General features: G+C 47.5%; 1 long non-coding RNA gene across 1 annotated transcript; it reads left to right on the top strand.

Annotated features, from left to right (window-relative positions):
- Positions 1-918: 918 nt before the first annotated feature.
- LOC147020443 (uncharacterized) lies at positions 919-6,436 on the top strand. Its single transcript, XR_015061839.1, has 2 exons — positions 919-4,326; positions 6,080-6,436. It is a non-coding gene; the product is annotated as an uncharacterized LOC147020443 (long non-coding RNA).
- Positions 6,437-12,500: the final 6,064 nt, after the last annotated feature.

The raw sequence follows: 12,500 nt of genomic DNA, 5'->3' as shown, positions 1-12,500 counted from the left end.
CCAACCCCTCCTCCTCCAACCCCTCCCCTCCTCCAACCCCTCCCTCCTCCAACCCCTCCCTCCTCCAACCCCTCCCTCCTCCAACCCCTCCCTCCTCCAACCCCTCCCTCCTCCCACCCCTCCATCCTCCCACCCCTCCATCCTCTCACCCCCTCCATCCTCTCACCCCCTCCATCCTCTCACCCCCTCCATCCTCTCACCCCTCCATCCTCTCACCCCTCCATCCTCTCACCCCTCCATCCTCTCACCCCTCCATCCTCTCACCCCCTCCATCCTCTCACCCCCTCCATCCTCTCACCCCCTCCATCCTCTCACCCCCTCCATCCTCTCACCCCCTCCATCCTCTCACCCCTCCATCCTCTCACCCCCTCCATCCTCTCACCCCCTCCATCCTCTCACCCCCTCCATCCTCTCACCCCCTCCATCCTCTCACCCCCTCCATCCTCAAACCCCGTCCATCCTCCCACCCCCTCCATCCTTCCACCCCCTTCTCCCCTGTGTACCTGTCAGCGAAGCGACAGGCAGTATTTGCTGATATAAAATAAAATGTGTAAACTGTTTGCAGGGTATAAAGAGGCCCCTTACCCAACAAAGTACAGTACCGTCTATTAAAGGACACACATGTGACTGAGAACGATAAGATCTTGCAATATTTCTTTTTTTGTAACAAAACTGGCTTAAAATAATTTTCAAGAAATTCAGTTCTGTATTTTAAAATATTCAGAACGAATATTTACACTTTGTTTTCCATTTTACACCGATGTTCACAATATATTAATTTGTCTTCATCTTCTTCACAACTTACCTTTTAGGTTTTTTTGGTGGTTGCCATTTTTCGCCAGACATAAGTATGTCAAATGCAGACATCATGGGCAGGCCCGTCACTAGGGGGGGGCATTTGGGTGCAATGCCCCCCCCATGGCGCATCTGGTGCACCCCCCCCCCCACTTGTACGCCACCCATTTATGCCCTGTTGCACCCTGTGAACAACTTAGTGTTTAAGGACGAGCGCCCACTATGAACTCCTTGCTGCTTAAGAGTTCACCTGTGTGAACTAAAACCCTTATTCCAGATGTTCAACGTGGTGAATAATAAGGCCTTCTTGGATAAAATGTTCTTTAATAATATCCTACTTTGAATAACAGTCAAGAGATAAGTGTGCGCTTGCCAGCACATCTCCAAAAGCAATTGGCAAGACAATACAGTCCAAGTCCACAAGATAAAAGATAATAACTCAAGCACCAATGCCAGCAGCCAAGACGACAGACAGCCGCAAGACCTCGTGTCGAATGTCGATGTTGTGGGTGGTTATATATATCGTGGATCATTTAGTTTTAAGGAATAGCCAATCAGCGTCTTCGATATGGAGGCCCTATTAAGCAGGTTACCTGATTGGTTGTAAGGAAAAGACAAATTTACATAATTAAAGATGAAGTGCACCGCGTGACCTTCACAACCCTCCATCTTACAAAAGTAATTTTCTAATATAAATTAAAAAATACGTGTGTTTGCAATCGTGATTACATTTGAAATTATGCAGATAAAACCTGTTTTTGGTGCATGCATCATTTAATAAATAAAACCGTCAACCGTCAAATCTGGCGAGTCGCGAGATTAGTGACACAAGTCACGAGGGACGAGTCGCGGAGAGCACTAGCTAGCAGCAGTAGAAAAAGACATGGATATACGAAAATGGCTAAGAAAAGGAAAAAGGTTGTGGTTGTGGTCAGGGTCAGCACCCGCTGTGGTCGGCTGCTTTGTACTTCTGATGTTTAAGTTAAATGTTGTGTTTGGTGCTTTGCATATCCCATATCTAGTGCTTTGTGCAAAACCTTACCTCTGTGTAATTGACTGCTTTCAATGCGGACTTTGTGGTATCTTCAGGCTGGTCGTATTTGCTGTTGATAGTTTAATGTGATGACCGCAGGTCATAGCCTACTGTATCTTATTTGAAAGTGCACTGATTCCGGTGCCAACCTCCCCCGTTTAGTCATTGTATCTCTGGTATATTAATTTTCTAATGCCAATTCTTGACAACACCTTGTGTATAAGTGCACCTGAATTGGTGCCAATTGTCTAATCATTGAATATCTGCATTGGAATGTGCCAGTTTGTTGTGGCTCTCCTGCATTCGAATAATTTTAGGCCAAAAACATCGGAACATATTAAATCCAGCTGAGATCAATTTGGTTAGTATGCGACGGCAACCTCAGTATTGATGCGTCAATGCTGCATGAATACAATAGCATTCCGGGTTATCAAAAATATTAAATATTATAATTGTGCCCCCCCCCCATCCAGTTCATATGTCCCCCTTAATACTGAACCCTGGCGACGAGCCTGCTCATGGGTCTGACATCTTGTGTGTCTTGATGACCACATTGGCACTTTAAGTGAACAAAACGCAAACCAAATGTCTGCACGGCAGCCATGACTTCTATCAGTCATGAATGTCTACCCAGGGTAACAATGAAAAATATGCGTTTGCCTCATAACGTCACCAAATGACATCATAATGTCTCAAGCTTGACATATCTAGAAAGCACTCATCGAGGTGTTCAATTTGAGATACTACATGATATGGTTCCTAAAACTTGAAAATTTGACCTTGGGGTCAAATATGTTTGACCTTAGGCACTAACCATGAAGGTCAAGGCCAATCGCCACCAAAAATTAATCAGCTGAGCGCCAGACCATGAACTATATTCCCATGAAGTTTGAAGACGATCCGATCAAAATTACTCAAAAAATAAGGGTTTCGTCGACTCCCCTGATTTGCGACAGTGACCTTGACCTTTGACCTTGACCTTCAAAATTTTATGCGCTGAAAGGGACCTCTATAGGCCTCTGATATGCGAAGTTACAAAAATTTCCAATGATAACTGTGCTCTGCAGAATTTTTTATACGTGATTACAGACAAACAAAAAAAACATACAAGCTGACTAACATATCTTGCAAAAACTTCGTTTTGGCAAGATAACAAACAGAAAGGGGTGAAAACAGTAACCTCCATCCATCTTCGAAGATGGCGCAGGTTAACAAAAATATGTATTTTATATGTGTTTTTCATGTTTTGGGTGACCCTGACCTTGACCTTGGGTCAATTTCGATCAAACTTTGTACACATGTTAATATTACATGCATAAATAGACAGTATAAGTTTCAATATAATAAGTACAAAACTGTTTGAGAAATAGCCATGTGTAATTCACAAAATTACCCATTGGTTTATAATGGGCGATAATATAAAGTGCTGCAGAATCCAGATACTGATCTTGAACATCACCAAAAGTCACATATCGTTTTGCACTGTGGATTTCTATCAGCTGGTAAATTTCATCCAAATCGGTTAAGAATTGTGACTGTAGAACGAATAGAATTTTTTATAAATCATGCCAATAGCTAAAAACTTTGACTTCATACGCTTGTGAAACTGTGCATAATTTGTCTTAACATGCATTTTAAAACATTTAGATATTCCATTGAAGTTTGTTTTTGCGTCAACAGGAAGTCGCTACGACTTCCGGTCACTAAGTTATGTCCAAAAATGTGTTTTCACGTTGTTTGACGTCACATCGTGACGTTTAGTCCGATTAAGACGGGGTTTGGATGCGGACCGTCTCATGTGGATTGCCTATCAGGTGTAAAATTTTAAGAACGACTGGTCCAGCCGTTTGGGCTGTAGACGACCGGACAAACAAACAAACCAACAAACGGAACAGACCAACATACTTGAGAAAATCGAAGATTTCGCCAAGTAACAAACAGACAAACAGACAAATGGTGGTAAAAACAGAGGCAATTGGAGAATTGAAAACAGCAGGGCCAATCTCCACTAAATTTTGCATATGTGTGCTTGGGGTATCCAGTGTCAGGTTCTGAGCACAAAATAACCCCCCCCCCCCCATGAGGGTGAGGAGACGCAGTGTTCACTTGTGTACATGGTTTACTGACTGCTGCTGGAGAGAGTGGTTATTACTAGCCATGGCCCAAAAATTAATTGCCCTACCTGCCCCACCACCCTCGCCCCCGAAGCCATTCCCAGAGGGAGCAGGTATGAATAGTTAAATTAAATACAGTGAATCAGGCACCTCATTTCATGATGCCTGTCTTTGAAGTTTAACATGGTTGTTTTCTTTTTCTTTTGTTTCTTTGGGGATAGGTGGAACGATATCTATATGAAATGAAGATTCCAGACGAAACCTTGCGTGGTTTAATGGAGCGAGTGAAGGGCGAAATAGAGTTGGGTCTCGCCCGAGATACCCGTGGCCGTTCTTCCTTGCGCATGCTGCCCACCTTTGTTCGCTCTACACCCGATGGCTCAGGTAAAAGCTTGTGCTGTATGCCACTGAATATGAGAGTCTGTATGCACATATCTATACTAATAAGTGTCAGTGTGTTGCCTCCATAACTCCAAAACCATGAAACCTAGTGACCTGAAACTTTGCATGCATACTCAGGGAACTCCAAGGAAGTGCTTGAGTGAAAATTGTGAGTGTGGGTTAATTTAAACGTGTCTTTTGAAAATGATTAACGGCCTTATTTAATTACCCTTGATTAAGGCTCATCCTTGGTTTGCCCTCTTTCAGCTTGCTGGGGTCTCAATTCGCCATTTTGTTCGACCTATTCAAACATTCTTCGATTTGAAAACAGATCTACTCTCACGGATTAATTAAAGTATAAAATCGAAATATTATATCGGATTTGAGAAGCTGATCTCGTGGATTAAACAAGTGTCAAAATCTGGAGTGAAATCTGAAAATTTCCACATTTGCGATTTTTATAACTAAGTGTATTTATTAAAGCAAAGCATGAAGCTTAATTTTTTTTTCTCTCCTGTTCGGATGGCTATATTTACTGAAGACTAAATTAAGGAATTTGCAGAAAGTGGAACTTCATTGAGTGCAACGCCAAGCTCTGTAACATGCTTTTGCAACCCATGGCAATACAGTCCACATGGGTCCTTTTCTTTGGCAATTACCTATGCAGGTTGCATCTTACCGTTTTGTGCAATTTGGTTTGGTTTCATGACAAAATATTAATTGAAACATCCTCATAGTCGCAATATATTGATATTCAGCAGTTGCTGAAAACAAAAAGGTACGTAGACTGTACACACGGACGTGGTAGAAATGGGATCAAATGACTCTCGGTGGGGTGTATGCGTGCCTGCATGCTTGGTAACGTGTATGTGGTGTGTGGGTTTCGCTGGTGCACAATTTGAACTCAAACTCGCACCCGGGCCCTTGGTGCATGGTGCTGTGGAGGAGGTTATGAGACCATCTCGCCAATCATGTGCTTTTGCACTTGAGGAGCAGATCTGCTGCAGCGCCAAAGCCACATGGAGAGTGGACGTGCTGTGGCATCGAAGCTAAGTGGGATGTGCCACTGTGCAGTGTGGGTGTGGGGAAATCTGTGCATGTGTGCGATTGAAAGGATGAGCATATCACATATGAGGCCCAGCGAGGAGTGATTTAAGTTACATTTTTAATGATATGATGATGATGATAGGCTCGGATGATAGGGGAAGGGTTAAAATAGTGCTTTATGGCATTAACTCCAAAATGGCCGATGTGGCCCTTGCATCACTCCTCCTCGTTGCTCCTCATATATTTGTGCACGGTTAGCATGGACTGCATTGAGATTGGAGGAACATGCATGGAGGAGGGGGAGGGGAGGGGGGTGAAGCAGAGGGCATGCATGAAAGCAGGCCTTCACCAGGGAGATATCATGGGTTTTAATTTTTAAATTCTCCCACCCGGTTTTATATAGAATGTGGCAGTTGAAGAGAAAACGTTTGTCTGGGCACGTTTTATCTCCCCAGTAATGCCCTGGTATGCTGCCTTCCCTCCCACTCCCCTTTGCGCTGCCTCTTTTCCCCTCGCGCTCCCTTCCCCCTTCCCTGTTCCCTTTCCCTGTTCTTCCTCTCATGCTGCCTTCCCTCCCCCTCTCCTCATACTGCCATCCCTCCCCCTCCCCTCATGCTGCCTTCTCTCCTCATGCTGCCTCCTCATTCCCTCCCTTCACACTTCTCATCGTGTTTCTCCCCTCCCTGTTCTTGTATTCACATTGAAAAAGGAGAGGAGCTGCACGATGTTTGCCTCATTCATTGAGCATTGTTTCTGCCCTTGAACCGAGCAAAGCCAACTGATTTTGTGATATTCTGTCCAAGACTGAGGCAGAATCTTACGTCTTGTCCATGGTCGTTCCAAAATGGCAATCATGAATTATTTGGACAGAAGATGATTTTATGTACTTCTACAATCCCTATATTCATATTTCCACCCTTGTAATGTCTACACCCTCTTCAGTACTTGCAACAACTACATGCTTGTAACAACTGTTCTTGTTTGATGTACCTTCCCCACCCCTCTCTAAAGTGAAGGAATGTAATGGGCCTTATGTTATAAAATCAAGCTTGGATGCTGAGGCCAACCTGATGTGTTTGTGATGCACTTTATTATGAATGATGACAAGTAGCAACTTGCTGAAGCTCACACTCCAGATGAGTTGCTGCTTGTTCCACAGATTTTGAGAGGAAGAACAACCTGCAGTGAATGATTGTTCGATAATGATTTAACGATCAGCAATTGCAAGTGAAATTTACCATTAAAAAAAACCATTTCCGATTAAATTATCAGTTATTTGATCAATTTTGTTTTTCAGATGCAAAATAATTTCATGCTGGGATTTTTATTGTGACGTCCACGGGACTTGAACAGTCCCGCGAACGTAGAATGAGCCGAAACGATGGAGGCGGTTTATTTTTATATAACCCAAAGACGGCGGTTTCAATCGCCCTACCGCAAACGGGACGAGGAAGGTGGCACGAGTCGCTTTTCACTGAGTTGATGATGTTTATTTGTTTTTATTATCACCAGAAATAACAAGACTCGGCAAGAAGAGGGATCCGGGGCGATTCGACGGGATGGTGTGGGATCGGGCGTGGGGAAAAACACAGACAATTCCAATGAATATACAGTTCTCAATCCCTCTAAGGCGCCAAGCACACACACACACACACACACACACACACACACACACACACACACACACACACACACACACACACACACACACACACAGTAGCTATTTCTGGTGGTCAGGCTGGACCGTGGTGTGGACGCAACTGTCCCTGGATCGGCGTCGGACGAGCCGGCCTTACTCTCGTCAGGGGGGGCAGGAGAAACCGTGGTGCTGTCGACCTCCTGGTCTTGGCCCAAGTCCGCTCACAGCCGCCAGGGAACCAGTTCTGGCGCCAAGCCGCGAGCAGGAGAGGGAGGCAGGTCCGCCCGCCGCCCGACCCCGCACTCCGAGTCAGCAGAACCCCAGAGCCAACCAAGGCGAGGCACGAGGCCCAGCAAGGTTCCAAGACACAATCAAGAACACGATTGACTCAGCACAACAACAAGAACGCTCTCTCTGCCGCCACAGGGAACCACACCAAAAAAACACGATCGTTCTGGTTGTAATATTCTTCCTCTTCCTTTTCGACCCCGAACAGAACCTTTTTATCCTTCGTCCTCGTCACTCCCAATCGAGCCGTTTATTGGCCCACCGCCACCGCCATCGCCTTCCGCCAATCGTGATCACGGGGCGGAGCCATCCGCTGCACTGTCCTGTGATGTCACGGCCAATCTTCAGAGAATACCAAAAGGGGTGTACGCAGACACACTTACCCTATCCCGTGTCCCTATCTAATTACGTGACATTTATCATTTCCCCCTTGAAGAAATGAACATTTACGAGACAACTTATCACCACTGAATTGCTACTTATTACATCGAGATCCTGGTAAACTCGAACAGCATGGCATACCTAATTAAACATCCTAATTACCCTTTGAATGCATACCTCCCCCCCCTCAAACGTAACACTGCCCCCTCCTCTGGTACCGCAGCTCCTGCAAGGTATATCACAGGCGCTACCGTACCAGCCTTAACACTTACTGACTCACACCTAATTAACCTAACGAAATAAAGTAGGAGGGGCAATGGGCAGCAAGTCGCAGCTAACTTACCTATCCTGCTTAATGTACTACCCCCTTATGGCCTTATCCTTGCCTAAACAATCATTCGTTTTTTATTGTTTTTTTTTTATTTTATGTCATGAGAGCACTGAGCAAAGTTGCACTCCATCTTCTAGATCATCACTCTTGCCCAGCACTCTTCCAGTGATCTGGGGAGGGGAAACAAAAGGTTCCACAAAAACACAACACTTATACTTTACATTCCTACTCTAAGCCTTAACGACACTATTCACAGGATATTTACACTTGACCGCCTCCCCCAGTGGATGCTAATAGACCCAGCGTTACCTGGGGAGCCAATTTTCAAATTTGCTTGCCCCAAAATTATGCGGACATCATGCCCTTGCTGCACCTGTCAAGTTGTGCGGGATCGAGTGGGACTCGCACATCTTCACAACACTCACACATCTTCACAACACTCACACCATGGTCATTATCACATTTCTAGGTCATGGTCCTCATTTTAATCATGCAGGCTGAATCCCGTCGTGGCCGTGGGGTGGGTTACCACAAGATGATGGGGGCATCTCAGGTGCAACCATGCCCACAGGTAAGCTTTAGTCCAACCCGGACGCTTCTCCGCCCCGCTCCCTTTGATTCCCTCCCCCCTGGTAGCCATCAGCTCTAATCCCGTACAACACTCTGGAAGGGGTCTCACTGGCTCCTCTGGCCTTCCTGGGTCGCCAAGGTCCTACCCGCCTTGGTCACCCAACCAGACCCTCTCCCAGTTGGCTCCAGACACTGTCACCATTAGCCACCAGGTGGTGAATCTCCTTGAAGGGGGTCGCAATTCACGCTCACTGTGAGCTTCAGCAATCCCTGTGGACAAGCACATCATCCCCACCCACAAAACCCACATGACTCCCCTACCCCATCGGCCTTACATGTGACACCTGCATTTCTAACACTTCACCGACCATGACCTTCCCTGTTACCACACCATGTCCAATAAAAAAAAATGTGTGCACCATACATTTCACTTCTTAACTTAAAACAACTCACACAGCACTTCTCACCCGATCCACGCACCAGCCATTGGACAGCCACTTGTGCCCGCTTTGTTACCAATTACCCACTGTCCCGATTGTCACTCTAAAACCCAGCAGAACTTACAAACCCATGCCAATTTTCCCACAATTCATTTTTTTTTTTCCACCAAAGGAGGGCACTTCGCCACAATCTCAGCAGCCGAGCATGGCCGTATATGCTCAGCCCAATCTAGTCCCCGACAGTGATCTCCGGACCCGACCTATGAAAGGGCATCTCGGATAGACCTGGCGGTTCAGCAGGAGGATACATCCTCTCCGGGCTTGAAAGTCTATTGGAGGGTCTCTCCATCGCCGGGTACCGGCAATATCGTTGCATGTGTCCTCTTCGCCCGCACCAGAAACAACTCCCCATAAAAGGCCCCCGTGAATATTGGTGAAATGTCTCTTCCGGTTCCGGACCCCCTCGGCCATAATCGAATTGCTCTATTGGCTGGGCTGGACCCCGCTGCTTTGGTGCACTAACTACCGGATTACCCTTTATCAAAGTTGACAGTTTCTGGCAAATTTCCTGAAACATTTGGGTAATGCCAATTTCTCCCAGCCCCCCTCCCTGATCCTGGATCTCCGCCTGTCGGATCGTCACCGATGGCCTCTCTGGAACCCGACCCGGCCGACTCCACGAGGCCAGCCTGGCCGCGCGCTCGGCCGCTCGGTGAACGGTGGGTGGATCCTGTAACTCCACTAGCGCTCGGACCTCAGGGTCAGGGAGAGCAGCTAAAAATTTCTCTAGTGCCAGTCTGTCCCATGCCTCCACTGTAAGGTCCCGATACGCGATCCTGACTGATTGGTAAATGTCCTGTGCCAACTCCTGCACTGTCTCACCTGGCTTTAATCTGCGGTGCTGGAGCTGGGCCCGCACCACATCACAGTTTGCCGCGAACCCAAACCGACGGCTCAACGCCTCGCAAATGTGGGAGCTGGTCAACATCCCCTCCGCGATCACGTTTCACACTTCTGCGGCTGGTCCCCGCAACGTTGCCACCAAATTCCCTGTACGTTCCTGCTCATTCCACCCGTTTAGTCGGGAAATGCACTCAAATTGCGTCAGAAAAGCTTCAACGCTCCCTGACCCGTCGAAATTTACCAGGGGGATCACTTTTACGGTGGCCCGCTTCTCAGTTTCTCCCTTGTCCGAATCCAGCCCAGGGATCAAACACCCTTGTGGCTGCGTATCCAATTTCGGAGCCCACTGTGGCGAAAGATGTTTTGTGGTGAGGGTCTCATGGGTCAATTTTGCCTCCTGTTCCAAACGTTGAATGGACCGATTCACCTCTTCCCGCAGGATCTTCTGGGCCCGCACAACCTCCTCCAAGGCTCCGTCGCGAGTTTGTAGCTGCTCCTCAACCAACCCGGACACTCTACTTACAAAAGACGGCTCTACCAGGCCTTTATCCCAGACTTCATCTTGGCTCATAATTTTATCTTGTTCGTCCAAACGAGCCTCCAATCCTTTTACCTCCTCCGCCAAATTCATCCCTTGCTTCCTCAGCTCTCCCCACTCTTCAACTTGCAGCTGCATACGAGCATCCACACAGGCACGATGACGTTCCAGGCTTTCATCCACTTTATCAACCCGAATGTTCGTTGCATCAATTTTATCTACCAATTTTTTCCGTATATTTTCCCCCTCCAATGTAATTTCTACCTTTGTTTCCTCCAATCTATCCTCGAATTTACTTTGTATTTCTCCCAATTTAACATCCACACACTCCTGCATCTCAGTTTTCATTTTCTCCATCTTTTCCCCCAATTCATCCCTCATTAAATCAATCCGTGCACCCAACTGTACCCCCATTACCCTCAATTGATCTGTCATTTCTGCCCCCTGTGCCGTCATTTTTGCCATTTGTGCCCCCTGTGCCGTCATCTCTGCCCTCTGTGTCACGAATTGATTTTCCATTTGTGCCGTCATTTCTGCCATTTGTGCCCCCTGTGCCGTCATCTCTGCCCTCTGTGTCACGAATTGATTTTCCATTTGTGCCGTCATTTCTGCCATTTGTGCCCCCTGTGCCGTCATTTTTGCCCCCTGTGCTGCAATTGCACTCATTAAACGTTCCAACATTGTCCAGATTGTCATCGTGCCGGTTTCCGGCGCTGCCGGCTCCGTTACGGGCGATGAAGCACGGTCCACGCTCGGAATGGGGGAGGTTCCAACCCTACCCCCGTCTCTCCCCTCTTCCCCCGACTCGCTGCCAGACACGTGGCCTTCCTCCTCAAACATCTGCACATCCGCCATGGTGCAGAAGTCCCGTTTGCCGCCAATTAATTTAAATTTGAAAAATCCCGCCAAAATTTTCCCACGCTCGCGCGCTTTTCTGTAGTAATTTTATATTCCAATTCGTGGCGAGATTTCAATCTTGGTATATTCTCCCGATACCAAATATAATTTCGAGGGGTTCGAACATCCAACACCCTGACACCAATGTGACGTCCACGGGACTTGAACAGTCCCGCTAACGTAGAATGAGCCAAAACGATGGAGGCGGTTTATTTTTATATAACCCAAAGACGGCGGTTTCAATCGCCCTACCGCAAACGGGACGAGGAAGGTGGCACGAGTCGCTTTTCACCGAGTTGATGATGTTTATTTGTTTTTATTATCACCAGAAATAACAAGACTCGGCAAGAAGAGGGATCCGGGGCGATTCGACGGGATGGTGTGGGATCGGGCGTGGGGAAAAACACAGACAATTCCAATGAATATACAGTTCTCAATCCCTCTAAGGCGCCACACACACACACACACACACACACACACACACACACACACACACACACACACACACACACACACACACACACACACACACACAAAACGTAGCTATTTCTGGTGGTCAGGCTGGACCGTGATGTGGACGCAACTGTCCCTGGATCGGCGTCGGACGAGCCGGCCTTGCTCTCGTCAGGGGGGGCAGGAGAAATCGTGGTGCTGTCGACCTCCTGGTCTTGGCCCAAGTCCGCTCACAGCCGCCAGGGAACCAGTTCTGGCGCCAAGCCGCGAGCAGGAGAGGGAGGCAGGTCCGCCCGCCGCCCGACCCCGCACTCCGAGTCAGCAGAACCCCAGAGCCAACTAAGGCGAGGCACGAGGCCCAGCAAGGTTCCAAGACACGATCAAGAACACGATCGACTCAGCACAACAACAAGGACGCTCTCTCTGCCGCCACAGGGAACCACACCAAAAAAACACGATCGTTCTGGTTGTAATCTTCTTCCTCTTCCTTTTCGACCCCGAACAGAACCTTTTTATCCTTCGTCCTCGTCACTCCCAATCGAGCCGTTTATTGGCCCACCACCATCGCCTTCCGCCAATCGTGATCACGGGGCGGAGCCATCCGCTGCACTGTCCTGTGACGTCATGGCCAGTCTTCAGAGAATACCAAAAGGGGTTTACGCAGACACACTTACCCTATCCCGTGTCCCT

The sequence above is a fragment of the Eptatretus burgeri genome, chromosome 9, assembly GCF_056783735.1.
Source record: "Eptatretus burgeri isolate ZD-2024b chromosome 9, Ebu_testis_v1, whole genome shotgun sequence".
NCBI lineage: Eukaryota > Metazoa > Chordata > Myxini > Myxiniformes > Myxinidae > Eptatretus > Eptatretus burgeri.
The sequence above is the reverse complement of the archived record's forward strand: the minus strand, read 5'-3'. Positions and strand labels throughout refer to the sequence as shown.